Raw genomic sequence first — 27,500 nt, 5'->3', positions numbered from 1 at the left:
TGTGTGTGTACAGTGTGTGTGTGTGTACAGTGTGTGTGTGTGTGTGTGTACAGTGTGTGTGTGTGTACATTGTGTGTGTACAGTGTGTGTGTGTGTGTGTGTACAGTGTGTGTGTGTGTACAGTGTGTGTGTACAGTTTGTGTGTGTGTACAGTGTGTGTGTGTGTGTACAGTGTGTGTGTGTGTGTGTACAGTGTGTGTGTGTGTGTGTACAGTGTGTGTGTGTGTACAGTGTGTGTGTACAGTTTGTGTGTGTGTACAGTGTGTGTGTGTGTGTACAGTGTGTGTGTACAGTGTGTGTGTACAGTGTGTGTGTGTGTGTGTACAGTGTGTGTGTGTGTGTGTACAGTGTGTGTGTACAGTGTGTACAGTGTGTGTGTACAGTGTGTGTGTACCGTGTGTAGATTGAGCACTGCTGTTCAGTCGGCTCATTTGGGGCCAAGTTTCTTTGTATTTTTTGAAATATATCAAACAATTCATTTTTTTGGAGTGAATTTGTCTGTCTTTTATCAGATTTACCCACTGTTATATTTCTATTTGTGCTGGTCGGTTATGAACAATAGGTAAAATTGAACTGCTAGCAAAAACTTGAGAGAACTGGGTGGGGCCGAGGGGCCGAGGGGTCGCTGCTGCAAATAATTGAGTGGCTCCTCCCTTACAGATAATCTCACTCTGACGTTCACGTACATCTCACGTGTTGAAGAGGAAATGAGAGTGATGGTGAATGGCATTAGTATTTGAGACACCAGAAAGACTCTTTGATGTGACCTTTGACCCTTCATTATTCAAATCCTCATATGTGTGTGTGTGTTGAGCCACATTTAATATTTTAGATCTTCAGAAAAAGTGCAGAGATGAGCCAAAAACCTTACTGAAGTAAATGTACTGTTAAATAAATAAATAAATAAATAAAAAGTCATCATCCAAATAAAAAAAGGTTTAAAACATATGTAGTGAAATAAATAAATCCATAATACTGAAGTAGTTCATATCAATTAAATTAGGTATTTTTTATCTATATTTTTAAAATTAAAGATTTATTTGTACTGCACTAAATGCTTCAGTCACCATTAAAAGAACATCACTGAATGTGAAGAAGTGAAAGTGCAAATTTGTGTGGTTGTTATTGCTCATTAAAGCAGCAGTGTGTAATGTTTAGCGCCCTCTGCTGCCTGTGAGCTGAATTAGACCGGCAGTGAAATGCAGTTGCAGGTCAGCAATGTATAACAGAGCAAACAGTCCAAAAAAGGGTCCAAAAAAGGATCAGGCGATGTACGAACAGAACAAACTCAACAAAAGCAAACAGTTGAATCAGGAAACTGGCAGTAGTTCAAACACCGGAGTAAACAACACAATGAAAATGGCTGGGTTTGTTCCGATGCTCGAGATATACTGAGTGTTACTTCGCAATTTCTGTGGTGGGAGTCATGGATGGTTTTCACCGGGGAGAAGGGTTGGCCCTCTATGTCTAGTGGATCAGGAGAGTTGGCTGGTAACGTTAAGGTCCTTTCACACAGAACGCGAAATGATCGATCACCTTCAGCAAATTTACACCTGCCCTATAGGTGGTGCTGACCGAGAACGCATTTTACGCCTGCCCACTAGGTGGCGGAACCCACTATTCAGCTGATCAGCCTATCGTCTTTGAGCACCGAGAAGAAGAATCACTTAAACGTTGGTGCAGAACATCACAACACAAACTGTTAAGAAGAACAGAAAGGAACTTTTCTTATTGGACGTGGGTTCTACGCAGAAAGGGCGTCAGAAATGTTTGTGTTTTTTGAACAGCGCCATCGAGCTGTTTTAGTCTGAATGAAATATTGTGAAATATAATGCAGGAACACAGCAGTGGGACAAAACCCCAGTTTAATTCCCAAAGACCCGCCCAGTTTCATCCTGGAGGAAGAACGTTTATAAATGAAGAGACAGTTCAGTGCTTACGATCCCGTTCTATTTATTACTGACATGTTTCAATAAGAATATAAAGATTAATTATTCCAGAGCATATTCTGCTACCTGATGTGAGTGTTGGAGAGAGGCAAAAGTTGTTCACCCACCTCCTTCCCCTCAGGTGAGTGATTGAACATGTGGCGGAGGAGCTTGGTGGAACACTCGTTCACCCAAGCTCTGGGTTCGCTCCCCTCTTTCCCATACCGCTGTCGCCCACTTCAGCACCTTACCAGTGAGCAGATTCATCAGAAGATCTGTGGTTTGGACATTCCCTCATGGCTGGTGAAATACAGGGAGCATTGAAAGAAGAATCCTTTACAAGGTGAGGCGTCTCTGGAGAATTTGTGCGGAGCTGGCATCAGGGGCGCAGGCATGTGAAGAGAGGCAGTGGAGGCGAGTGCTTGGGAGAGGATGTTAATTTGGCATAGAGGTCGGCGAGACGCTGCCATTGCTCCCCCATCAGATGTCTGTGCACGGAAATGGCGTGACGCCAATCCGGCTCTCCTGCTACATCCATAGGTAGGTGAATTCATTTGTCAGGCCATGTTGGAGTTGGAGTTCATGACTGGTGTGGACCTGACACATATGACCTATGTAGGAATACATAGCAATATCTGTCATTGTTGTTAAAATGATATATTTTAATTCTAATTAGTGAACAGTTAATGATTATGTTTGCATTGTTTAATTTAAAAACTCTTTTTCAACTGATTAATTAAGCCAAGAGGCAAAAACATTAAGTGTAATTAACACATTAAATGAACCATTTTCTGTACTATTTCTGTTCTGATTTTTTAAAAGAATGAACTATCTGCTTTTCTCCCTCTTTAAAGGAACAATTCACTGCAGAATGAAATGTACACACAGTTCTCCAAATGCAGGTGATCAGGTGAGATGTTGCTGATGTCTGAAGGTCTGCAGTTTGGCACGTGAGCTACTGCACTGGAGGCTAATGAAGCTAACAAGTGATGGTAGATGACAGCCACCAGTTTAGCATCAAGCACAAAGTCATTCATTCTAAATCGGCACATTTGCAAACACACTGAAAAGATGAAAAGACGCCGTAATTATATGCATGATTTTTTTTTAAAAATAGGAAATTAATATCATAAGCATGAGAAAAATGAGTTATTCTGAAATGAAAATGTCATGACGGCTCACGGCTTGTTGTGCGGTTTATGGATGGAGAGAGAAAAAGAGTCTGTGATCCAAATGGATGCAGAATCTCATATTTCATAGCTGCCTTCCCTAATTTCAGATTTATGATAGCTTAATTGAATTGTGTGTGTGTGTGTGTGTGTGTGTGTGTGTGTGTGTGTGGTGAGATGGATGGATGGATGGGGTTGGGATGAGATAAGCCGAGAGGAAGTGCAGAATGCGATGAGAAATGTGTTTCGTTACACACAAGGTCATGTGACTGCAGAAATGAGACTAATTGTCCAGAAGAAGAGAACATGTCATGCTAAGTGAGCGTGTTGCATCACTCTGCTGGCGTACACCACGCCGCAACACCACGCCACAGCATCACGCCACAGCACCACGCCGCTGGGTCCTTGTACAGGGTTATTTCTCTATTTCATCATTTGTGTCCTCTTCTGCCTTTGAAACAGTTTTTATTGTGTGTGTGTGTGTGTGTGTGTGTGTGTGTGTGTGTGAAAAACTTCACATTAAGATGAATTCCCAGAGACATTCCAACCCTTTGTGTTCCTGTTCCACCAATCTGTTTTTATTTGTGCATTAAAAACACCTGAAAAGCTGACTGTTTCATCCAAATCACTTCTAACGTACAAGCGCCGCCTTCAGACTTTAGGCCACACCTCTGATCTGTTCCTTAATATGGTTAGGAGTGTCTACATTTGTGAACTTTTCTTTAAAAAAGAAGCAGATTTAGAAACATTTTTCAAAAACAGGAAGATCCACAGATCCAATCACAATCCACTGTATTATCACTCTCAAATCTATGGACCAATCATAATCCACTCTATTATCACCATCTAATCTACTGACCAATCACAATCCACTGTATTATCACCACCTAATCTACTGACCAATCACAATCCACTGTATTATCACCATCTAATCTACTGACCAATCACAATCCACTCTATTATCACCACCTAATCTACTGACCAATCACATTCCACTGTATTATCACCACCTAATCTACTGACCAATCACAATCCACTGTATTATCACCACCTAATCTACTGACCAATCACAATCCACTGTATTATCACCATCTAATCTACTGACCAATCACAATCCACTGTATTATCACCATCTAATCTACTGACCAATCACAATCCACTGTATTATCACCATCTAATCTACTGACCAATCACAATCCACTCTATTATCACCACCTAATCTACTGACCAATCACATTCCACTGTATTATCACCACCTAATCTACTGACCAATCACAATCCACTGTATTATCACCACCTAATCTACTGACCAATCACAATCCACTGTATTATCACCACCTAATCTACTGATCACAACCCACTGTATTATCACCATCTAATCTACTGACCAATCATAATCCACTATATTGTGTTTGTTTTGTGTGTTTGATTTGTTCTGTGCCACATCTACAGGTAAATCAGGTGAATAATTCAGTCGCAGAAAAAAAATCAGGTACAGAAAAGTGACATGAACTTCACATGAATTGTACGCGGTTCTTAGACACATCAGACATTATGTTTATTTTTTCCCCGTGTATTTATATCATAATTTATTCATTTTCAATTTTCAAAGTCTACATGTTTTTATTTTTACATGTGATTTCTCCCATGATTATTCAATTCTCAGGAAACAGTTTCACACAGAATTCACATGTTTATTTCACAAATAACATGTACTGCATAACATGGTGAGATGCACCTTCTCACGTGATCTGTCTGTAAGCAGTGGAACATGCTCTCTCTCTCTTGTGCTCTCTTTCTCTTACTCTCTCTCTTTTTCTGTTTTATTTTTCCACATTTAGCCCTGAGTTTGAGGTTAATGGCAGTAAATGTTTAGCTTAATGATCACATCCTGTCCTTCAGCACACAGTTCACTTCACTTCACTTCACTTCACAACAGACTGAGTTTTCAGCATTGAGGCTGTATATACAGTGGGGGAAATAACTATCGGATGCGTCAACATTTTTTTCAGTATGTATATTTCCAATGAAGTTCTTCACATGAAATTTTCACCAGATATCAGTATTAACTCAAGAAATCTGGAAATATAAAGACCATAAATAAAGTCCATAAATAAAGCTATGTGTAATAAAGTGGAATGATACAGGAAAAAAGTATTGAACACGCTAACTGAAATGTATTCAATACTTAGTGGAGAAGCCTTTGTTTGTAATGACAGCTTCAAGACGCTTCCTGTATGAAGAAATTAATGGGCCGCAGTATTCATTACATTTACATTTACATTTATTCACTTAGCAGATGCTTTTATCCAAAGCGACTTACAAATGAGAAAAATACAAGCGAAGCGATATATCAAGCAGAGAACAATACAAGTAGTGCTACCATACAAGATCTATTAATTGAGTTCCAGAAGGAGCAAAGTGTGCAGAGTAGAGGTGTAAGTGCAATATATATATATATATATATATATATATATATATTTATTTATTTATTTTGTGAGTTGGTTAGGTGTTCGCGGAAGAGGTGGGTCTTTAGCTGTTTTTTGAAGATGGTGAGAGATTCTGAGGTCCGGATTGAGATTGGAAGTGCATTCCACCACTGAGGAACGGTTGGTGTGAAGGTTCTGGAAAGGGACCTTGCGCCACACTGAGTGGGAACTACTAAATGTCGGTCGCTAATCGATCGCAGATTGCATGAGGGAATGTAAGCCTTTAGGAGAGAGTTAAGGTAGGGGGCGCTGTTCCAGATAAGGTCTTGTAGGTGAGCATCAAGGCCATAAATTTGATGCGGGCGGCTACAGGAAGCCAGTGGAGGGAGATGAAGAGGGGTGTGACATGGGTTCTCTTGGGCTGGTTGAAGACGAGGTGTGCTGCTGCATTCTGAATCATCTGAAGGGGTTTGATGGAGCTGGCTGGGAGGCCTGAAAGCAGTGAGTTGCAGTAGTCCAGTTTAGAGATAACAAGAGCCTGGACTAGTATCTGTGTAGCCTGTTCGGTGAGGTAGGGTCGGATTCTCTTGATGTTGTACAGGATGAACCTACAGCAGTTGTTGAGATGTGGTCTATAAAGGTCAAGCTGTCATCAAGAATCACCCCAAGGTTCCTGGCCGTCCTGGTTGGCTTGAGTGTGGTTGAGCTGAGCTGTACAGTGAGGTTGTGGTTGATTGAGGGACAGGCTGGGATGACGAGAAGCTCAGATTTTGCCAGGTTGAGCTTAAGATGGTGTTACCTCATCCAGAGCGAGATGTCTGACAGGCAAGCAGAGATGCGTGCAGAGACGGATGGATCGTCAGGCTGGAAGGACAAATAGAGCTGGGTGTCATCAGCACAGCAATGATATGAGAAGCCATGAGATTCAATCACCTGCCCTAGAGATAGAGTGTAGATAGAAAAGAGGAGTGGACCCAGAACTGACCCCTGTGGAAGGTGTGATTTTGGTCCATTCTTCTAAACATATAGTCTTTAAATCTTGTTCAGTTGGATTCGAGTCAGGTGATGGACTGGGCCATTCTAACACCTTGATATTTTTTCTCTGAAACCAGTTGAGAGTTTCCTTTGCTGTATGCTTTGGATCGTTGTCCTGCTGGAAGCTCCACCCATGTCTCATCATCATCATCCTGGTGGATGGCAGCAGATTCTTCTCAAGAATCTCCCAGTAAAGATCTCCATTCATCGTTCCTTCAATTATATGAAGTCGGCCAGTACCATGTGATGAAAAACATCTCCACACCATGATGCTTCACCTCCAAACTTCACTGTTGGTGTAGTGTTTTTAGGGTGAAGTGCAGTGACATTTCTTCTCCAAACATGGTGTGTAGTATGACAGACAAAAAGTTCAATTTTGATCTCGTCTGACCAGACTACACTCTCCCAGTATTTCATAGACTTGTCCAAATGAGTTGTAGCAAACTTTAAACGAGCTTCGACATGCCTTTTCTTTAGTAATTAGCCATGGCGGTGGAGTGCATTGCCTATTGTTTTCTCTGTGACGATGGCACCTGCTGCCTCCAAGTGTTTCTGGAGCTCTTTCCGAGTGGTCCTTGGCTCTTGGGCTACTCTTCTGACTATTCTTCTGACTTCCTGGTCAGAAATCTTGTGAGCAGCTCCTGTGCGTGATTCCTGGCCAGATGATGACAGAGTGATGTTGCTTCCACTTGTGGATAACGGCCCCAGTGGTGCTTACTGGAGGATTCAGAAGTTTTGAAATACGTCTGTATCCGATTCCATTAAAATGTTTCACAACAAGGTTGTGAAGGTCTTGGGAGAGCTCTTTGCTCATCATAAGATGTTTCTCATGTGACACCTTGGTAACGAAAAGCCTTTTTATAGACCATCACTTTACTAACCCCACTGATATTAATTTACACTGATAGGGGGTATAATTGCTTTACCTTGCCTTGGAGAACTGCTTTTTCTTAGTGTGTTCAATACTTTTTTCCCGTGTCATTCCACTTTATTACACATAACTTTATTTATGGACTTTAATGTTGTGAATTCTTTATATGTGTGGATTTCTTGAGTTATTTCTTATGTCTGGTGAAAATGTCATGTGAATAACCTCATTGGAAATATATTTACTGATAAAAATGTTGATGCGTCCAATACTTATTTCTCCCACTTCATATTTCTTCAAAACACTTAAAAGCATTTAGAACCACACTACAGTGTTGTCATATCAAAAAGGAAAAAGGAGCACCAACAACTCTTTTTCGGAGGTCCTCAGAAATATCCTTTGTTCGTGCCATGATACACTTCCACAAACATGTGTTGTGAAGATCAGACTCTGATAGATCCCTGTGATACTGATAGAGCTCACTCACTCACACCTGATCATCATCTCATTGATTGAAAACACCTGACTCTAATTTCACCTTCAAATTAACTGCTATTCACAGACTTTTGCCACTCACAGATATGTAATACTAGATCATTTCTCTCAATTAATAAATGTCTCGTGTTTAATCGGGTTCTCTTTGTCTACTTTTAGGACTTGTGTGAAAATCTGATGATGTTTTAGGTCATATTTATACAGAAATGTCAAAAATTCAAAAGGGTTCGCAAACTTTCAAGCACCGCTGTAGTTTATAATAAATGAGATAGAGGATGTTTATATTTCCTGCTTTTTCCATGTGATGACGATATGACACGCCCACCTGTGACTTATAAAGATCACTCTTCCTGGGTGAATTAATCGGAATTACTACACCTGTCCTCTGACTATGATACTTAACGTCCCTGTGAAGTGGCTTGAAACGTACATCATTATTCCACGTGTTGACGTAATGACCACTGAAACAGGAAGTCAGGGTGGGGCATATCGAGTGGCTCCTCCCCCTTTGTAAATAGCTAATAGCATATAGCTTATGCCTAAGCCATACTTGACAGTTAGTACTGTGGATGTTTATAATGTTGGGGGCGGGACATTTCAGATTCTAGCGAGCATTTGATTGGACAGAAAATCTGATGAGAAGCTGAAGTGCAGAATGATGTCATCAGAATTGTTGATCCATATCGGTGGTAGAGAGTGACTGCACATTTTGAATTAAATTGAGCATATTAAATGTACTGTTATGACAACATGACAGACCTGTAAAAACTCGGTGGTGTGTCATGTTTGTTTCTTTTGTAGAAGTTTTGCTGAAAAACAGAATAAATGACTAATTGACTCTCTGCCTGCTGTTAGAGAAATGTAAATGAAACGTCATAAACATACTAAAACCTTCATTTTCACAACACAGATTGATCAAATCCCCCCCCACATTAGATTAGATTAGGAAAAACCCTGACATTTGTTTAAATCTCTGGGTTTTACAGCATGATTACAGCAGCACTGCTCTTTTTGTACTGTACATTGATTTAATGAACAGTAATGTAATTACTCAGCTGCTTAGTCAGAGAGATTAAACATATTTTACTCCATTCTGAGTTGAGTATCCATCTATTGTGACATTTAATATTCATCACTTACCTGCTGTGTCAAAACAACATGAAATTGGCTTTAATTGAATCAGAGCCGAGTCTCAGAGTCTAGAAACTGACGAATAAAGGCAAAGAAGAGGTTTTTTTTGATAATTAACGAGTTATTATAAGCTGAAAACCTGAAGCAGGCATTGGCGTGTATAACTTATTTCATGGAAGATCTCTTTTGAGGTTAATGTCTGTAATGAGTCGTTAATGTGAAATGCTTATTTGTGAGTTTTTCTTAATGATTGTAAATTATCCTGTCCTTCTTCCTTTTCTCTCTCTCCGCTTCTGTTTCTGCTCAGAGACTTATTGATGAAAATGAGTGATAATACATGGACAGCACGCACACACACACTCACACTCACACACACACACACACACACACACACACACACACACACACCGGATGTTTATTATTGCACCAAAATCCAGGTGTCTTTATTAGATTTCTTGAAATCCAATAATGGCCTGAATCAGATTTATGATGTCGTAATGTGCTGTTTTGAATAATCTGATAGCTGTTTAGATCAGATAAGGATTGGATTATTATTGCATAGAAACACACTCTGAGAGCTCTTTCACTACAGCACGGTGTGTATTCATACAAAGTGCCATTCAGTACAATCCGATGTGTGAGAGATTCATTTAAATCAATGATTCACTGCGATTCAGAATGATTCAAAACTACACAGAGGTGTAATTATCTGCAGTTTTCCATCGTCAGACAGCTGAAAGGAAAATTATTCATCTGTGTGTGTGTGTGTGTGTGTGTGTGTGTGTGTGTGTGTTTTGCACCCTGTGTGCTTTCTTCGTTTACTTGTTGATTGATCCACAGTCAGGGTTTCGTGGTTCAAGCGTCCCTACGTGTGTCTCTACTGTTCTCTTAACTTAACCCTGTTCTCCTGAGTGATTGAGAGAGAGAGAGAGAGAGAGAGAGAGAGAGAGAGAATACTGAAAATACAAAAACAATAGAAACACATACTAATAACAGGGAAAGACTGACTCAAAGAAAGACAGATAAAGAGATAGAAAGTGCAGGAGTGAGCGAGATGACCAGATGAAAGCGATAGAGAGAGAATAAAGAGGAAAAAATGAGCAACTGAGAAAGTGGAAAACCAAAATCAATTAAGGAAAGATAAAGAGATATACTGATAAAAATGAAAGCGAGAGAGAGAGAGAGAGAGAGAGAGCGAGAGAGAGAGAGAGAGTAAGAGAGGTGGAAAATGCTAATCAAAACCTGCTAAGCAGACAGCACGCTTCACCCGTCTCACCTTTCTCATTTCATCCTCCTTTCAGCAGAGAGGCAGATGAACAGATGAGTAACCGTAACCGTGGCGATGAAGGCCTGTTTGGCCTGAAATAGAACTAACGCAGAGCCACAGCTCTGGACCAATCAGAGCACAGTGTTAAATGTGAGTAATATTTCAGCGCTGTGATAAAGGGCGAGTACACAGCTCCTTTCCTGCACACATAAACATTTCCTGCTTCTTTCTACAAAAAGTGAACTGAGTAGAAACCGATCGGCCCAGTTCTTCTGGGAAAAGGTCATTTTTTCCCTGAATATCCAAATTAAAGCGGCTGCATTATAAAGACGTAGGAGGCAAAAGTGCAGCGATCGATTCGCAGCTAAAGTTGACAAATGGAGGCTGGTTTCGCTTTTATTCACGAAGAAACAGAGAGGACATTCGTCAAGCTGCAGAGAAAAGTGTGTGAGAAAGGGGCCATGGCTGTCTGGGCAGCACTTTCGGCTAATTAACTCTCACACACACACACACACACACACACACACACACACACACACACACACATCTTTCCCTGACATACCGTTATCGTATGCCATTGCTAATATGGATGGAGAAGAAGTTATCTTTGAAATTAATTACACCAATAACAGGGCCGGCCTGCAGCACCAATAAACAGGATAATTAGGAAAAGCAATCAAGCTCTTATTAGATTCCTGGGGACAATCGGACAAGTCCTCTCACTGAGAGACGCTCCAAAGAACAAAGCAAGAAAGAAAAACATATAAAGAAAAACAAGATATAAAGACTAATTCTAAAAACAGTAATGAAATCCCTGCAGTGGGCTTGCCAAAGCTGATGTCAGTCCTGAGATCTCAATAAGGAAGAATTCCTCTAAAATCCAGCGTGCAATTAAAATAAATCCTGTAATGTATGTAGATTTAATCAATTAACACATGACTTATAGATTAACCTCCATGCTTAAAAGAATTAGTGAAATGTAATGGATTTAACTTGGCAGTGAATTAGCGCTCCTTACTCAGACACAATGAGCAGAATTAGTTTGGCGGTGTGTACAGGAGAACCGTAATGAGAACCTGATTCACACTGCAGTCCTCCACCACCTCTCTCATTCCTCTCTTCTGATATCAGGACCTTATTTCACTCGTAACACGGCCACTAACCAGCCTTTAAAAATGCTGTTACTCATTCTCAGTGTATTATTTACACAGATATTGAAACAGAAAGAGTTTTATATTTTCTATTCTGTCAGTGTGCTTCTTTTAAACTAGTGTCAATTCAGAATTCATCAGAAACCTGCACTAAGTTGCAAATAGTTTATAGTTGATATATTTCGTATAGCGTACTGTTGAATGCGGAAGTATGTATACCCTAAGGTCAAAATTGTTCGCTCTGTAACTTCTTCTTTCTACTATGTGTTTAGAATAACTCTAAAGAGAACCCAATCCAATACAGGGACTGGCAAATCAGGAATGACCTTTGACCCCAGCACATCAGTCCTGTTTACTTATTCACTGTTCGATTGTTGAAAGCTGCCAATAACTGTGGAGTTCCCCTCACACCTTCAGGGTCGGGGGTTTGATTCCCACCGTGGCCCTGTGTGCATGGACCCATGGATCCATGGACCCAAAGACATGCATGGTAGGCTGATTGGCGTGTCTAAAGTGTCCGTAGTGTATGAATGGGTGTGTGAGTGTGTATGTGATTGTGTGCCCTGCGATGGACTGGCACCCTGTCCAGGGTGTACCCCGCCTTGTGCCTATTGATTAATTCTCTCTGACAGCAGTGCAGCTGCAACTCACAGGTTTATACTAATACACATTCATTCTAATGTAAAGAAATAATCCTTGACGTGATGGAGAAATGTGTTTATGTAACGTGTAGGGAAGGAGTCTCCAGTGTCAGCGCTGTGTAACACTCAGAGGTAAAGCTGGAACTTTAAATTTTCAACATCTTCATCACAGAGTTTACAGAGAGAGAGTATAGAGAGAGAGAATAGAGAGAGAGAAAGAGAGAGAGAGAGAGAGAGAGAGAGAGAATAGAGAGAGAGAATAAAGAGAGAGGATAAAGAGAGAAAGTAAAGAGAGAGAGAATAGAGAGAGAGAGAGAGAGAATAGAGAGAGAGAGAATAGAGAGAGAGAATAGAGAGAGAGAATAAAGAGAGAGGATAAAGAGAGAAAGTAAAGAGAGAGAGAATAAAGAGAGAGAGTAAAGAGAGAGAATAAATTTAAATCTTTATTCTCTCTTTATTCTCTCTCTCTATTCTCTCTATTCAAGTTAATAAGACACAAATATAAAACGCAGTAAACTCCTCTGTCCTGAAGATGTTGGAAAACTTAACAGCAACCTGACACTGGAGACTCCTTCCAACTCCTACATGTTACATAAATTACATAAAACTTCCCCAAATCAACGGGTATTTTTGAATCAGTTGATGTGGAGCGTCCGCTGTACTGTACGCATCCCCGTGAATGAGCCGTTACTATAGAAACGATAACGAGCTCATTAATATAGACCTGTGGTTTATGACTCCAGAAACCAGATTGGTTTAAATTTGAGAGAAAACACTGTTTCTTTCGAGCCCTATTAAAATGTTTATACTGGCCTCACCTTTGTCCTGTATATTTGATGACTTTTTTTTCTGCTCTAGAACACCTGAACCATCTCGTCGGATAATTAGCCAGCAGCGCCGGCGTGTTACAGCAGAGAAAACACACAGGGATTCTCCAGGACGAGGGTTGGGAAGGATTCTCAGCTTCAGCACTGGAGAATAAACAGACCTGATCCAGGTACTCAGATACTGTAATTATTGAGCTGGTTATGAGAGTTAAAGCTGAAGCTGTGGGAAAGGGAGAGAAACCGCAACAACATGTGGACGGACTGCTGCATCGTGGACAGGTTGTGTAACGCGAACTGATCTGCTGTGGTTGTGTAATGTCTGTTCTGGTGTAAATAAAGTTCAGCTACATGGACAGTTTGTCGATAAACACGTCTGTTCTGACTTCAGCACGGTTCAATAACGCAATCTGATCTGATCTTCAGTTTGTTCTCCATCACCATCAATGATCATGAAACGCTGAAGAGGGTAAACACACGGAGATAAACTGAGCGTGTGCAGATCATTAAACTCATTTCTCTCCATCTCTCTCATTCTCTCTCCGTTTGCTTTCTCTCTTTTCATCTCACGCCCTTCTTCCCCTCAACTTCCATCTCCATTTTCTCCATTTCTCTCTTTCTATTATTTTTATTTTATCTCTTAGTTTATTTCATTTGCTCTCCATCCCTCTCATCTCTTTCTCCATCCTTCTCTTTCACTCTTTCTCCCAGTTTTACTTGTATCCTTCTATTTCTCTTTTTGTCCCTCCATCATTTCTCTCCACCACATTATCACTCTCTCTCGCCATCTCGTTACACGTCTTTTTTTGATCTCTATGTATCATCGCTTTCTCTTCATGACTCTTTTCTTTATCTGTTCTTCTCCAGAGTCTCTATGTTTCCTTTATCTTACTCTACATTGAACTTTTCTCTCTCTCTCCTCCTCTTCCTCCCACTGCTTCCCTCTCTCTTTCTCTCTCTATCACGTGTTGGAGTGGTTGATGTTCTGTCTGGGTTGAAAATGAAGGGAAAGCGAGTGATGTGATTCACATGGCTGGGTTAATACCTGCAGGCCAGATGGCTGAGGGGTTTCACACACGTCGTGACCAGCAGCCCTCCTCCTTTAGCATCACAACTCAGTTGAGATTACGCATTTTGAGCTTCAGCATCAGCGGGTTTAAACATAAAGATACAGAGCTTGTCCTCAAAACGAAATAAACGCTGGCCAGGCCACGCCCACAGTGACACGGAGACTCGTGAGCTGCTGGTGTTGATGTGGTGGTGATTTGGAGAGTGTGCTGATATAAAGCACCACAGCAGATTCATGGACAGCGGCAGTGCTCCGGCTGGGGCTCGTTCATCTCTTGTTATTTTAAAACAGATTTCTCTGAGCTTAACGGTTTCTGCCATTTGAGGAAAATCGAATAAGGAACTTAAACAGCAGTTTCCAATTAAACAGAAGCACCTAATGCCCCAATAAACACACAACACTTAGCACTGTGACAGCGACTTCATTACAACTCCACATGTTTTATGGTTTAATTCGGTGTCTCGTTCTCTCTGCTTTTATTTCTCCATCGGCGTGTCTCTGTGACGACGAGGACGACCATGATGATGATGATGATGATGATGATGATGATGAAGAGGGGGAGGGGGACTTGATTTCCACCACCTTGCTGCCCACCGGGAGAAAATCATAACAAAGAAATAAACCAATTTGTGTCAAACTGTTCTCAATTACAGACGGTGCAATAGTGGAGCTCGTCTATAGCCTTACACACTCATCACCAATTACCAGAGCCGGCTGCGTGAGGATGCAGAGTGATGGGGAACAGGTGGTGACGTTCACACACGCACACACACACACACACACACACACACACACACACACACTGGCCATATCCGCCAAATGCACAAACGCAGTCACACAGCATATTGATAACAGCGGGACGCTCCGAGACTCACACAGGCCTGGTATTGGTTTTATCAAACATACAGTGCAGCATAATGAGGATTAATAACACACTGCACTGAGAGGGAGAGAGGGAGAGAGAGAGAGAGAGAGAGAGAGAGAACTGAACTGAACTGAACTGAACTGAGAGAGTTGGACAGAAACAGAGAAAGATGGAGTGAGAGAGACATTGATAGACTGCTCATTACCTTTCCTCTTCTCAGCATCCATCTCTCTATCGCTTCATCTCTCACTTCTTCGTTGTTTTCTCTCTTGATCTTTCTATCTGTCAGGTCCACTCAATCCACAAACTCCACTTCCCACAAACATGGCCGCCCCGGAGTACACACCCCAGAAGCCACTGCCGCTAACCCTCTACCAATCACCGGACTTCTGACACCGGACACACACTTTTACGGAGCCGAACTCTGAGCATTGTTCCCCGGTTACCTGACTGTTTCTAGCGCTCTGCTTCTGTGTCCTGACCTGTGTCCATGTCCTGACTCTGATCTCGCCTGAGGTGTCGAATTGTTCTCTCATTAAAAAGATTCTTTACTGCATTTGCATCTGTCTCAGCCCTCCATTTCATGACACTATCTCTCTATCTTCTTCTCCTGATTTTCGTCTTCGTCTCAGCCTCTGTCTATCCTCATCTCTTCCTCTCTGAGCTCCTCATTTTTTTTTTTACGCATTTTCTTACTTCTATCCTTCTTTTTTATTTCACTCTGCATCTCTTTAGCTCTCTCTCTACTATCATCTCTTCATGTTGTTTGTCAGTGAGACTGTAGACTCGTCCTCTCTGTTACTGTTATTGTTGTTATTGTTGTTGTTTTTTCTCCTCTGGATGTTCTGTCATGATCATCTGAATTGTTTCCGAGTTGTGATGTCATGCTATGACTTTAACCTGTGATCTTGTGGATGTGCTGCCCGTTACCACGCACTACCCCACGGCTATCACCACTACCCCATGAGGAAAAACCACATCATGAAGTTGTCATGCTTGTTTGATGAAAACATGCTGGTTATAAATGTACACATGATCCCACCTGATCCCGGGTTTCTGGCCAGCCTCCAGCTAATGGAAACTTTCCTCTTTATAAAAACTCTAAATGATGGAGCTGACTCAAACGTCTGGAGTTTTGTATTTTTTTTTTAATTGGAACATCACGGCCATCTCCAGCGAGGCTTTATGCTCGGTGTTACGGTCGGCTCTCTCAGGTGGCTAATGGTGCGGCTCCACCACATGGCCTAGCATATGCACACGGCTAACACACGCTGCCTAATGAGGGCTGATCAGCAGCACGCGGCCATAAAGCTCACTTCTCCACTAGAAAGTGCACTTACTCTGAATTGGAAACCGCAGGCGAGCAGGAGAGTTTATCCAGACTGGAATTAATGTGATTGCAGCCGTATGGCCTGTTCACACACACACACACACACACACACACACTTTTCTTTTCATTTCTGTTTGCAGAGTTTCTGCACCTCTGGGGGGTGATGCTGAGGTGTTACAGGGTGTGTGGTAGAGTCTACAATGTTTGTGATGTTCAGAAAGGTTTAAGATGTTTGGAGTGTATGAAGAAGTCTATATTTGTCAGATATACTTTACAGCACAGTGAATTTCTGTTCTTCACATATCCGAGCTTGTTAGGAAGTCGGTCAGAGCATGGTCCCCTGGAGCAGAGAGGGTTAAGGGCCTAGCTCAGGGGTCCAACAGTGTCAACCCTCAACCTTCTGATTAGTAACCCAGAACCTTAAGCATTAAATTGCCTGTGAGTGTGTGTGGGTGATACTGGAGTGTTTGAAAGTGTTTACCTTGTCTCAGTTTTGCTCTCTCTCTCTCTCTCTCTCTCTCTCTCTCTCTCCACCTGTTGTAGTTAAGCCGTACATGGGAGTGCATTTTTAACCCTAGGCTTACCATCATGGACCATATGGAAACACAAACACACACACACACACACACACACATTTGCTCTTCTGCAGCTCATTTCCCTTGGCCACATTTCACAACATCAGTCCGTCGTCCTTTATGGATAAATCATATCAGAGAGAGAGAGAGAGAGAGACTTTGACGTTTAAATAGTTAAAATGTGTATGAAGCAAAACAGAAAACAGAGATAATAAAAGAAACTTGAATTTACTTCCCCCTCTTTTTTTCTTCTTTTTAAAAAATGAAACATTAAAACGTCTGCATCTGCAGAGCATAAAACTTCACCCAATGCCCATACTTCACAAAATTCTTGCAACCTTTGAGTCATTTTGAAAAAAGCATATTCGACTTTAAGTCTAGCTTTGACTAATGCTGTTAGCATTTTTTTCTGCCTTCCAATGTTGTCAGTATCAGTGTTTGGAAGGATTAGTGAGCTCCTTCCTCTTGCTGATTCTCCTCTACAGCCGCAGAGATTTGTAGAGGCGATGGTTGCTGATGGCTTTCCCCATGGTCCTGCCCCAGAGTCCCCTGAAAAGGGAGGGCAGTGCTGAGACCACCTCTCCCAGCATTCTCTGCATGAGGTGGCCCAACAATACCCAGTCTTTCAGCTACTGCCATACCACAGGTCCTTAATTTTGGTGATTCCTGCTCTCTAAAATCATTGTCAGTTTTATGTGGATAATAGCATTTTGGACTTTTGGATCAGTGGGTTGTGGAACAGCAGCTCTTCAACTGTTGTTGGAAAAGGTTGTGCGCCGATCCTGATGTTCAGTACTGAAGACCAGGCTCTCAGGACAGTCTGGTAGAACATTGCTGTTGCTGATAAGGCCATTTCCCTTAAATTCAGCACAAACAAATCTTTCTCATGAGTCAGATATTCAGTGCACTGAAGTAAGGCACGGGCTGTACCGGCTCGTGCCATCCCTTCCCCATATAGTAGCCTCTGTGCCGTCTGCAGTTGGAAAGTTCTGTCCCGACATGACAGGTCAATCAGACCCTGCCCCCCCGTAGCGGAAAGTAGAGAACAGGGACACTGGTCCAGTGCTGTCCAGCCCAGAAGGTCACAATTCTCTTCTGGACGTCTTTGATCAATGTCTCTGGAGGTTCGAGAGCAGTGAAATGATGACACAGCATGGAGGCAATCAGGTTCTTGACAACCAGTCCTCTCCCCCTGTAGGACAACTGGGGCTGGACCCAGGTCTATTGAGACAACTTGGAGCACACCTTCTCCACTACCCCCTCCCAGTTCCTGTTTGGAAAATCTGTTGTTCCTAAAAAAAAAACTCCTAGATATTTCAGCCCAACTTTTCCCCACTGGAGATTGCCAGTAGAGTGGGATGGCCTTATTCCTGCCACTGCCCTATTAAAAAACACTCACATTTACCCCAATTGATGCATGCTGAAGAAGCTCCTGTATAAATGGCTAGGCTGTTTGAATGTCACCCTGGTTTTTGATTTAAAAAAAAAAAAAAAACTGTCATGTCATCTGCATATACTGAGAACACCAGCTTTTCTTGCACTCCTCTCACTGACAGTCCCTGTAGTTCTGCTCTGTAGTTGTAGTTGAGCTCTGACTGGACAGCTAACCACCTTTAACCTTGAGTGTTAAATCAGAATATAACAGTTGCAGCCACAATAAAAAGTTTCTTCCCACACCAAAGGCTTCAAGTGCCTGAAATAAATAATCATGATCAACCCTGTCAAAAGCTATTTCTTGATCTAGTGATAGAAGACCTAATTCACATGAATTCAGTTTGCATAAATCAATTACATCTCTAACAAGAGTGATATTAATGACTGGCTTTTGTGCACTATTGTGTGCATGCACCATTTTAGTCTATTTGCAAGAGTCCCAAGTCTCCTTTTTTGGAAGTAATGACAATGCTGCTCTTGTGCAGCTCACTGATAGCCTTCCAGTGCTAAAAGAGCACTCGAAAACCTCAAATAAAGCCATTCCTAAGAGTCCCCAAAAATGTTTGCACAATTCATTTGGTAGTCCATCTATTCCAGGTGCATGTCCCTCTGCGAGCTGCTGAACATCAGTGGTCACTTCCTGCAGTTCAAGAGCTGTGTCCAGCATAGTACTCTGTTCCAGAGTCATTTTGGGAAGCTCCCTGAAAAGCTCCTCCTTGCAGGATGGGTCACAGGACTCAGCACTGTAGAGATCCATGTAAAATTCTGTGCCTTCTCTCCTCATTTCAGCTGCATCTGTTGTTATAGTTCCATCTACCCGTCTGAAGCATCTGTTTCTGTTGTTAGACCTTCCTGGATAAGTTGAAAAAAAAGGTACTAGGGATGTCCATGTTCTCAATACTTGAGATGCGGGATCTTATAAATGCTATTTTGGCTTGTTCATGAAGAAAGGAACTTAAAAACTTTCACTTTCCTTCCAGTAAACTACTCATGTTAGGGTCATTCCTACAAATCATTTTCCTTTCTATAAAGTTATTTCTGCCCCAAGTTCTTGAATTTTACCTTTTATTGTCTCTGCTGTGTGTGCTGTGTATTTCTGACAAAAATAACTTTGATTGTGTTTTCCCCACCTCCCACCAGGAAACCAAACTGTTAAAAACATCTGGGTTATGCATGTAACCCTGATCTCTGAGAAGGGAATGAGACGTTGCGTTAGATGAACACTGCGGGAGCGCCCTCGCGTGTGACCGGTATATGAAGCTTGTGTAACATCATGTCTATTTATTGGCCTGCCGTGATCAGGTGATGTGGCAATTAAGCGCGTCGTGTGATATATAAACTGCACCTGTGAACAGCGCCATCAGCCTCTATTATATGAAGCAAAGATGAAATTCACAGGCATGCCCCAGTATGACTAAGCTATGCAACATCTCGTGCCCTTCTCAGGGAACAGGGTTACATGCGTAACCCAGACGTTCCCTTTTAAAGGGAACTCCACGTTGCATTAGCTGAATGCTGCAGGAAAGAGAATACCCACTCTGTCATACTGAGGGTATGGCCTGTTCAAAAAGATCCGAGCCCGAGGGTCAGGAATGTATATCCAGGCTGTAAAATTGAATGAATGTGTGCGGCGTAGACCACCACAGGACACACATTATGTAAGGATACCCCTTTGGACAAAGCCTTCGAGGAGGCAACCTCCTATTGGAATGAGCCCTTATGCCCAGAGGTGTAGCGAGACCACGTGCCTCATAAGCGATAGAGATTGCTTCCAGTATCCAATTAGAGATGCGCTGCTTCGACACAGCAGCACCTCTATTGTTGCCGCCAAAGCAGACCAGCAGCTGCTCCAACTTACGCCACTGACCGGAGTGGTGAACATAAGTACAGAGAGCCCTTACTGGACACAGTCCATGCAATTTCTCTTGTTCCAGTGTGAGGAACGGAGGAGGGCAGAAAGCCTGCAACACTACTGGCTGGGCAGCAGATGTAGGCACCTTAGGAATATAATCCGGCCTAGCATACAGGAAGGCCTTGGCTAATCCAGGGTTAAGTCAAGGCAGGAAGGGACAACAGAGAGCTGTAGATTTTCTACTCGCTTGAGAGATGTCAGAGCCAGAAGAAGAGCTACCTTTAGAGTCAGAAGCTTCCTAGAGGCTGACTCCAAGGGCTCAAATGCAGCACCTGACAGACCTTCCAGGACCATAGAAAGGTCCCAGGAAGGTATGCGTGGTCTGCAGTTGTGGCTCAGCCACCTGACTCCATGCATAACCCTCGAAGTTGGAGGATGTTGCCCCACAGAGGCTCCATCAATAGGGGCATGACTGCGTGAAATGGCAGCCACATAGACCCTGATTGTAGGAGGAACCAACTCTGCTTAGAAACGTCCTTGTACGAACTCCAGGACTGTAGCTATTGTGCAGTCCGCTGGGTCTAGTTGACGTTCCTCACACCACGAGACAAAAAGCTCATATAATTTGGTCGGATGGCGTTCTAGCATTCTACATGGTCTCTACAACCTCAGTTGTGAGACCAGAATCTATGAGCTGGTGCCCCTCAGGGGCCAGACCCACAGTTTCCATAGTTCCGGCCGAGGGTGATAAATCAGCCCTCCGGCTTGAGACAGTAGATCCCTGCGGATGGGAATCTCCAAAGGAGTGCAGTCTAGCAGGGATATTTTCTCTGAGAACCATATTTGAGCTGGCCAATAAGGTGCTACTAGCAGCAGATGTAGACAGTCCCTCCCTCAGGGAACAGGGTACATGTTCTATGTCCCCTTTGTCCAAGAGGGATCTTACTCCCTGTGCTAACATCACACTCTGGTCTGTGCTGACTACTAGCACACCTCTGAACCGGGGGGGTCGAGCTCTGAACTGGACCTAGTAACCCTTTTCTACGGTAGACAGAACCCATGGAGACACATTTGGCAGTAGTTTCCATGCTGCCAGATGGTCTTTTAGTGATGTTCATTTTTCCACATTCTATTGGAGGGAAAGCATCAGATTTTCATTGCCCTGTGACAGCTCGCTGAACAGAGAACACTGAAAACTTGTGACAGCCTTGGCTAGGGGAGGCCCTACAGTAGCACTGGGGGCTAACTGCCCTAACAACCTCATGTCCCCTAATACATCCCTCCATGGCCCCTCAGGACCACTCCTCTTTTGTCTGCTTGGCCTTTATGACCATTCTCAGATCAGGCCTAGTGGCAGGTCGTGACTGTGGCCGCCCGATTCCCCTGGCTGTCTGCGGGGAGGCGGGCTGCTGTACTTTCCTTCGGTGCCTCCCTCACACTAGTGCTGGCCGAGGCTCCACTTGTGGCCTTAAATGGCTTGGATGTCAAAGCCAGCCCCCCTAAATTACCTGCCGTCAATGGAGAGAGGTACCTCGTAAGCGCCTCCTCCACCTTCAGCATAGCTAAACAGCCATGCTGTTCATTCCCCACGATGGCTGTATAATCCAACGTCATGGGGTTATAAATATGGCTTATGCATGGTTTTCCCCCAGAAGCCTGATATTTTATCATGCACATCAGGGAAAAAAGGGGAGTTTTCTGCAGTGTGAGGGATTTATTTTCAGTGGGGAGAAAAATGCTCATCCAGCCTTAGTAATCACTTCAAACAGCTTTTTATATGCTGTTCTCAGTTTTTAGCACACCCTTCTGGCTCCTCGGAGTCAGAGAGGAATTATTATTATTATTATTATTTGTGTGTGTGTGTGTGTGTGGTTTTTTTGTTGTTGTTTTTTGTTGGCTTTCCATAGCGAAAGAAGAAGTCACGACAAAAACCAGCGGAGAGCCGGACCCAGAAGACAGAACAAGAGATAGAGCAGCGCTCATCTCCAGTTCCTCTTCCAGATCCATGCGAGATCCCCAGGACCTGAGACAGGTGGCTGCCTCAGCAGCAGCTGGACCAGATCCCCAAGACTCTGAAATCCAACTCGCTTCGTCCGAGAAGAGAGCGAGTCGCGAGTGGTGCTGCCTAATTGTAAGGAGTTCACAATGCGCACAGTCAGACCTCTTGAGGACTGCTGTGGCATGCTCCATTCCTAGACACTTCACACAGAAAGTGTGCAATCCTCCCCGTGATGAAATGGGAGCAAGACGTAACACACTTCCTGAATTCTCTCACTCATACTTTTCTCCCTTTTTTTAAAGGGACAGAAAAGAAAAGTGATTTTTCTTTTTTTTTTTTTTGGAAAAGATAAAAAGGAAATGAAGAGTCTTTTGGCGAGTGTTACACAAACGACTGACATGCAGTCTCACTGAAGATAATAAGGCTGATGGCGCGGTTCACAGGTGTCGTTTATATATCACGTGACACACTTAATTGCCACGTCACCTGATCATGGCAGGCCTATTAATAGGCATGATGTTATACAAGCTTCAGATACCGGTCACGTGCAAGGGCGCTTCCTACCGCGTTCAGCTAATGCAACGTGGAGTTCCCTTTGAAAGGGAACTTCTTTTGTTTTTCTCCACCCATCCCAAAAAACCTGAAACAGTTTTGTGTTAAAGTGCCAGTATGATCTATGCTTTTTTGTGACAGACATCATTTGTAATTAAATGGTGATCTGAAAACCCAGTAGGGCTCATGACTGCTTCATAGAATCTATTTCTATTTGTTTTGGTAACATAAAACCTGTCCAGTCATGCTGCAGTGACCTTTGTGTCAGTAACTTTGACCCATGTGTATTGTTTTATTCCCTGGTTTCTCTCCCTCCACATGTAAACCAAGCTACACTGACTGATAAGCCCGTCAAGTGCCTTAGCAGACTGTGGGTGTGGTTCCTCCCCATTCCCGTCTATGTTGCAGTTCAAGTCCCCTTCCAGTATCACTAAAGGTTTACTACCACTTTGTTGTGTTGCATTTTTTAGTTTATGGTATAAGCTGTACTCTCTCACTACCATTGTTGGGGGCGTAAACATTTATGAAAATGAACTCTGTCCCCTTTATTTCCGGCTGCACCATTAAGATCCTACCTCGCTCTAGCTCTGTTATTCATGTGTTGTTTTCCCCTAGTGTTTTGTTAAAAAGTATTGCTACTCCAGCACTGACATTGGTTCCATGGCTATAGAAAATTCTCCCTTCCCACCACATTCTCTCATACCACTCTGTCTCATTTTCTTAGTTACTGTTTGTCTCCTGTAAGAAAATTACATCCATTTGTTTTTTGTTTTATCAGTTTTCCAACTGCTGTTCTTTTGTTCTTATCCCTGCCACCATTGTTGTTTAAGGAGCCTATTTTTAACTTCTCCATTGGAGAGACTAGAGAGAAAAAGGAGAAATAAGTAAGGGCAGCAGTGGAAAAAACACCCAGTGTGACGTCTTCATTTGTGCTTTCTTCTGTCCAAAGACGTCCGTAGCCTAGCTAAGTGTTCTTTTAACCGGTAACTCCTCTTTTTGATCTGGCTCCTCATAACTCGCTGTTCGTTGTATACTGCTGATGCGATAAATTTGTCAACATTTGGAAAAAAATCCATGACCTCAATCAGTTTGCCAAAAGTCTCATGCAGAAAATGAGTAATTTCAGTTAATGTGTAGAACTGTTGATCTCCCCCCAAATGCAACACACTAATGTCTAAAATGTCTGAGAGGTTGTCTTCTTGTAGTTCCTTGCACATCCTCCTCCTGCTCTGCTTGAGACCTTACTGATTCCCCATTGCTCTCTGAAATCCCCATGTTGTCTGACCCCCCTTCCCCTACTGAACCCCCATGCTGTCTGACCCCCCTTCCCCTACTGAACCCCCATGCTGTCTTCTGACCCCCCCACTCTGCTCTGTGTATGTGCCTGTACCATGGATTCCTCAGTCCTTTCCACTTTTGTGCCTCTCCCTACAGACGTCTGCATGTCTTTTAGTTTCTCACTTTCTTTTTATTTAATTTCTCCTCATTCACCATCTACATGTTCCTCCCTTGTCTGTTCACTATTGTTTGGTGCATTAACCCCGCAGTGGTTTGGAAAGTGTCCTGCCCTCCAGCAGTCTCTGATTGCTCCATACTGCGACTCAATTTAGCCTGCCTCTCCACCCTGACTCCGCTAGGCCTGGCATGAGTTCCCTCTCCTTCACGAACACCACCATGGCTTTGTTCATTTGTGATGCTGCCACGATGTTTTCACCTCCTATAAACTCTCCTACCGCCAATACCACCTGCTCCACCAAGAGCTCGGAGCTCACCTCACACCTCACACCGTGATGGAGAGAGAGAGGCCGGGCTCCACCACTCAGGTGAGTTGCCATCCCTACACTCCGCCACGAGATCAACAGCTCCCCGCAGCAATAAAAAAACTGTTATTGTCGCTTGCTTACTAATAATATCAAGCATTTGCCTAGTGATTGTGAGCTAAAGTTCCAATGCGCAAAGAAAAAATAATAAGATTAGAAAAAGCTCATTCGCTCTCGCACCCACAAACACCCAGCAAGCACCAGAGAGAGAGAGAGAGAGAGAGAGTTAGTTAGTGTGAAAGGAAGGTGTGTAGTGGTGATTCCTAGGGCCCTAGGTAGACTAGTGTGCAAATTAGCTGGTGTGAAAACGAGCCCAATTTATACACCATGTTCAAATAAAGTAGAGCATTTTCTGTTATTTCTTTCTTTAATTAATTTCTTTAAGAAACAGCATGAGATTGCTGCAATGCCTTCTGGGAAATTCTGCATCTGACGTTGCCCAGACCCCTCATCTAACAATCTTCAGTTGCATTGGTAAAGTAATGGCACCCTGATTATACACATACTGTATATGCAGCGCCTCCTTTTCCCTCTCCTGTGTTCAATTGGCAGTGAATCTTCAGGGATCTGCCTTTTAAAAAGCAAGCGTTTTCTGGTTCTTAATTAACGCGGTCTCCATGGGGAGGATGTGTGTGTCGAGCAGATGGCATGGGCTAGCATGGGCGTGATGAAAAATGCTAATTTGTGAAATGTGGCTAAAACCACCTGATCGGAGTTCTCATTAGGAAGCTGTTTGAGTTTGTCTCTGAAGGCAACATCTCACCAGAACGCACACACCTTCCCTCTTGGCACTATTTTAATCCTTACACTCTCTCTCTTTCTCTCTCTCTCTCTCTCTCTCTCTCTCTCTCTCTCTCTCTCTCCACCCACACACACACACACACACACTTTATGATTCATTCCCATGGTGGAAAGTGACAGACTGTAATGTTCAGGTGGCTAAGTTTCATCTCATGTGGATCATAAATAGATGCAGTGAGAAGAAGATGGTCAGTGGTGTGTGTTTGGCTTAAAAATATTATCAGATTTGCTCTCGGGTCCATTAGCATTTGGACTGAATAACTGATGCAGTGCACTTTGGGTCCAATAGAGGGCATGTACTTGTATTTGGGTGTTGAAGTTTTAAACACAGTGTGAGAGGGAAATGATGCCGGATCAACCTGATGACAAAACCGAATCAGACATTGTGTAATGTGTGCAGTGTGACTGATAAATTCACTATATGGCAAAAGTATGTGCACCCCGACCATCACACTCATATGTGGATCTTCTCCGAACTATTGCCAGAAAGTCTGAAGCACACAATTGTATAGAACGTCTCTGTATGCTGTAGCTTTACAGTTTCCCTTCACTGGAATTAAGAGACCCAAACCTGTTCCAGCACGACACAAAGTGCACAAAGTGAGCTCCATGAAGACGTGGTGTGTGAAGGTTGGAAGAAGGTGGAAGATCTTGAGTTTCCTGCACAGAGCCCTGACCTCAACCCTACTGAACACCTTCGGGATGAACTGGAACTCCTTACATCAACATCAGTGCCTGACCTCAACCTCATTAACGCTCTTGTAGCTGAATGAACACTAATCCCCACGGCCATGCCTCAAAATCATTTGAGAATGATGCTGATGTAGAGAAGAACTAATGATTTATGGATAAATCAACTTGCCAAATTATTCAGTTTAAAAATATCAATGACATTTTACACTCCAGTTGTCTATCCTCTTTTGATAATAATTGATTTATCGATTCATTTCAGTCGTTACATATTAAATAGAGGCATCGATCCAAACTGTGGCATCATTTAATCCGTGCTAGTTAACACAGTTAGTGAAGTCCTTGCTGTAATCAGTGTGGTGTGGATCACTCTCATGCTATAGACCTCGAGTGATCGACTTATTTCACGGTTTTGAGTTCAACATCAAACGATATCATTATCATTACAAACAGAGCCCAACAATCCAGGATGATGGAAGTGGCACTAACTGAGCAGTGAACAGTGTCCTACACCTTCTTTACTTTCTTCTTTACTTCTGAAGTTTCAGCGAATAAACTTCCCAGACTAAAGACTGAGGTGCCTCATGATGTCAGTGCCATTTAACTCTGAACACTCGCACATGCTGAGCAGACTTATTTTGCCTTCTTTGCCTTGCATATAAAATATAAAAAGCCACCCACAAACCAAAACACAGCATGTTCAGTTCACTTTCTGCAACTGTGCTGGAAATGTACTCAGAAAAATCTTTCATTTATTGGTCAGAAGTACAGCAAGGGGAAGATGTCAGCATGCCGAGAGCAGCTATTTTGATTAAACCCGGTGTGAGGAAGTTAAGAACGCCAAACAACATCCCAAACATCCTTTGAACAGAACAAGCGAAGATGAGGAAGAAGACAGAAAGATGTGTTTATAAAGTGTGACCCTGAGATCAGCTTTCAGTCTGGATTACATGTGGAGATGTGTGAGTTTCGAATGTGATCAGGATCAGGAGCGAACACGTCTGTGATTTCATTCGACTTCTTCCTGAGCGTATTGCTTTGACATACCGCTGCAGCGCGGTTCTGCGGTTCTCTAACCTGTTCTGAAACCTTTTCACTCATATTTTAATGAGCTGAGGACAGCTGGTGTTTAATCTGCTCTTCCCTCCACGTTTCCACCGGTGCTGCAGTGAAAACACACACCTTAACAAGCAGTTCACACGTTTACTCTATTTTCAGCTGGAAGGTAAGAAATGATTAAAGCTGCATGTCTACGGCAAACCTGAAAGCAACCAGGAAGTAAAAGAAGCAAAAACCTTGCACAAACAATGTACAAAACAAACCACAAACAAAACACCTGCTAGTTTGGTTGTTTGAGTATTGCTCATTAATACAGTGCAGTGTTTAGTGTGTGTGAACAGAACCCTGGTGTGTTCTCCGTCTCTGTGCGGTTCTTTAGACAAGTGAGAAGAGCAGAGCAGTCACACTCGGTCCACTTCTAAAATGAACTCTAATGAGAAAGCGATTCGACTCTGAATCGACTCACCTGCAGGAAGGGCTAAACTGAGCCAAAGCACAGAGCTGTAGCTCTTTTAG

At 42.8% G+C, this 27,500-nt stretch overlaps 1 protein-coding gene across 1 annotated transcript in view; it reads right to left on the bottom strand.

Moving 5' to 3' along the window:
- lect2.1 (leukocyte cell derived chemotaxin 2, tandem duplicate 1) overlaps positions 1-27,500 on the bottom strand; it is a 355,685-nt gene that overhangs the window by 65,014 nt on the left and 263,171 nt on the right. The gene's annotated exons all lie outside the window — the stretch shown is intronic.

Source organism: Ictalurus furcatus, chromosome 8 (assembly GCF_023375685.1).
Source record: "Ictalurus furcatus strain D&B chromosome 8, Billie_1.0, whole genome shotgun sequence".
NCBI classification, from domain to species: domain Eukaryota; kingdom Metazoa; phylum Chordata; class Actinopteri; order Siluriformes; family Ictaluridae; genus Ictalurus; species Ictalurus furcatus.
This window is presented reverse-complemented; position numbering and strand designations above follow the sequence as displayed.